The 3,566-nt window shown below is 36.2% G+C and overlaps 1 pseudogene; it reads right to left on the bottom strand.

Annotated features, from left to right (window-relative positions):
* Window positions 1–2,066: 2,066 nt before the first annotated feature.
* On the bottom strand, window positions 2,067–2,552 carry LOC130715117 (signal peptidase complex subunit 3A-like; annotated as a pseudogene).
* Between the last annotated feature and the right edge of the window lie 1,014 nt (window positions 2,553–3,566).

The following is a 3,566-nucleotide window of genomic DNA, read 5'->3' as shown; positions in this document are numbered from 1 at the left end:
CATTGTCCGAAGTGAAGACTCAAATTTAAAACATATAGAGATGTGTGTTACAATCGACTAAGAAAGAACTACAAACAATCATCAGGATATGTTACTTTCGACACAAAAAAATATAAGCATAGCAAGAGCTTGCAATAAGAAGCAACACCAAACAATGAATGCCATCAATATTATTGAAGAGAATGTCCAATGTCTGTAACTTCAGCTCATTCAAATGAAGCCATATTATGTGAAACTCTGCCATTTGTATTATCTGTAGTCATTCAACCAAAATCAATCACAAGAATTATCAGTCACACTTATCATGCACAACCTGAAAGGATAGGGATGAGAATAAAATGCGGGAACACAAAAGCTGCTGCTTAACTTCATCCACATCATAAACTTAGTCCTAATATACATGCCAATTTAATGGATCAAAACTAATTCACTAATTCTTTAACACAGTCACTGAACTCTGTCTGTATGTCTCTCTCTCTCTCTCTCTCACACACACATTTGGTAGTGAAACACCGAAAAGAGAAGGTACAACAACTTGGTATTGATTTTAAAGAAAAAATCAGCAACTGCATTATTAAGTCAAATTCATATCATTAAAACTTAGATTATCTTCAAAGCCAAAGTCATCAAGACTTCCTGTAAAAGCCTCCAAACCAGCATTGAAGAAGGAATTACTCCTGAAGGCCTTTGGAATCTATGAGGAACAGCAGCATTTTATTACCTCAATAAGATTAAAAAAAAATAGTAGAACAAAACTATACATGAAAGTAGCCAACCAATATATGAAAGTAGCCAACCAATGATGTAGAAAAATAACTTGAAAGAAGCTAATTAAATTCCTTACTCCCTATGTCTATTATCCTATACTGTGGTGATGTCTATCTTACTTCCTTCTATCAAAATTCAATTAAAACATCTATCTTCCATTGCCTTGGGTTCAAGTTTTCTACATTAAATGGCAGAAACAACCAGGTGTCTCCTTGGACAGTCTACATTCTACAACAACCTGAAATGTACAGTAGGCTTTACTCAACAAAATTTCTTGAAACATTGTGATATTTTTGGACCTGAATTTTCTATGGGTAGATGGGGATAAGGGCTGAGAACCAAAGAAGGAGAAACCATAAAAATAAAAGTGTTATGGATGACAAGGTGCATGAGAGAATGCTCACAAAATTTAGAAAATGGATGAAAAATTCCATCCATCATTTCCCCCATGAGGGACATATGCACATGGAAAATTATAAGATGTAGGACATAATGAATGTTATAAGGTACTCAAAGCTAAGGAGTAAGGAAACATAAAACATTTTGTTAAATAATGTAGTGGTTAGTCTATATAAAGTAAGCCATAGAATACATTTAAGTTTTAATTTTAATGATATGTGATGAACTTCAGCTGCAATATATAGCTTGAGGCATGGTTATGCTAATTATGCAGCTGTATGTGGCATACCTGTGACAGAGTGGCTACCCACTTCAATATCTTTCTGCAATCATGGTGTTAGATTAGATGAACTCACAAGGACTTACATGTATCACTAATTAATTTGCATTATTTTCATTTCAAATTTTAAATTATTGAGATATGATTGCATCTTTTACTGATATGCAGAGCTGAATATGATCCAAAAAGTGATTTGCTGGAGCACGAGTTCATGTTAAAAGGGAAATTGTTTCAACGGAAGGATGTGGAGGTAAGGTTAAAAAATAAATTCACCATGTCAGTAAAAGCATTAGATATGTGGAAACCCATTGAAAGATTGCACAGTTCTGCTTATGAGGTTCTTTACCCTTAAAGCAATGCAGTTTGATAACTTTTTCCAGCCTGCAGCTATTTCAGACATCAGAGAAATCAGTGAAAAATACACAAATGGTTGAACAAAGGTACAAATGGGATAGGGGAAAGCAGGATGAATGAAAATACTCACAACCAAATTTCGGATGTGCAAGTGTTCAAAGTTAAAAATCATATTGATTTCCAACATCCAAAACATGAAATCCTTTCCTCTGATCCTAGCTCTTTAAAGTTACAGCTAAAACATTAACATGACAAGAAGGCATCATCATCTATATTCCTCAGGCAATCGGTAACCTGGTATAACTATTTTATCTGCTAACCTTTTGCCAGTCTTTGGCATAACATGCCAGTGCACAGTCAAGTTGAATTCTTTACCACACAAATTGCTTCCCTGATCAATGAAGTGGTACTTATTTGATGTGTGGATCCAAAACTTGGCATGCTTTTTAGAGGGAATGAACCATCCCACAAGGATATCTGGTTCAAGGAATGTTTTGGAGTTTCACATTCAGCAGCTATAAATACAAAAACCTGTTTTGTGTTCCACGTGAAAAGAGACTACAAATCTTCTGATATATTCAATGTCATTGTCGTTGGGCTGTTTTTGAAACCAGTTGATCTTCAGGATCGGGACTTGGACAGAGGGGAAGGGGAATTGAGTGTATCAGAGAAGGAACATGCCGCACATAAAGGCCAGAATGATTATGGCAAATAAGAGCAGAGCGTTGGCTCTGTACCTGAATGAATGCATTTTGGTGGCTTTTTCCGTTGCGACCCAACGATGACTCCGCTCAGAGAGGGAGAGCGACGGTGGTAGATGACTCTCCCTTCACCACATAGGGAGTATTTATAGAGAAATCTACTACCTAAAATGTTTACTCCAAAAATCAAGTTCACATTGTGGATGAAAAAATCAAATTAAATCAGTAACATTTAAAGTGATTTAGACTGGAAACAGACGAAAGGATTACTCATCCGAGATTTGCTCCTTGGGAATGCACTCAAATCTGGATTTTAGAAAGAAGGATGAACAAATAACAGTGAATGGAGGTACCTGTCGAAATATGGCTGGTTCCACCATTTTCGGCGAGCGAAACCTCCTTGAACACGGAAGGTCGGCGAGGATGCAATTGAATGAAGCAGAGATGCGATTTGACGGGAGCAGATGAGAAACTGAGCTGTAGATATGGATGAGCAAGCAATAGAAGTAGCCAGCGGACGATGATGACATTGGAGAGGAAACACTGAGCTGCGATGGATGGGTGAGAGTACACTCATGTGACGTAGAAGTAGGTCAAAAAACAGGAAATCAGGAAAAAGAAGAAAATCAGATGAACGATGGAGATGAAAAAAAAATTTGAAAAAGTAACAAAAATAAGGACAGATGGCGTAATGTGATTGGTTGTTTTGTAGGAATAGTGAAATCTAAACTCATGAATAAGAAGTAGTAGATATCTCACACACACATTGATGATTATATTAAAAATATGAAATTCTCATCCTTAATAATAAATCATCTGTCCTCGAATGATAACTCAAATGGTAAGAGTTAGGGAACATGTAGGTTGGGTGAGGGAGGTTTAGGGATCAATCCCTGGAGGGTGTAATTTATCTTTCCGATGTAAAACCCTTTCATGAATATTTTTACTAATTATGTATGCTCAATTCCTAAACTACCCTACTAAAAACTCAAGAGTCTTTTGGGCTTTATTCCTCCATGTAATAAAAAAAAACTCAAGAGTCTCCCCTTTTTTCTCCTTATTTT

This window comes from Lotus japonicus, chromosome 4 (assembly GCF_012489685.1).
Source record: "Lotus japonicus ecotype B-129 chromosome 4, LjGifu_v1.2".
Classification (NCBI taxonomy): domain Eukaryota; kingdom Viridiplantae; phylum Streptophyta; class Magnoliopsida; order Fabales; family Fabaceae; genus Lotus; species Lotus japonicus.
This window is presented reverse-complemented; position numbering and strand designations above follow the sequence as displayed.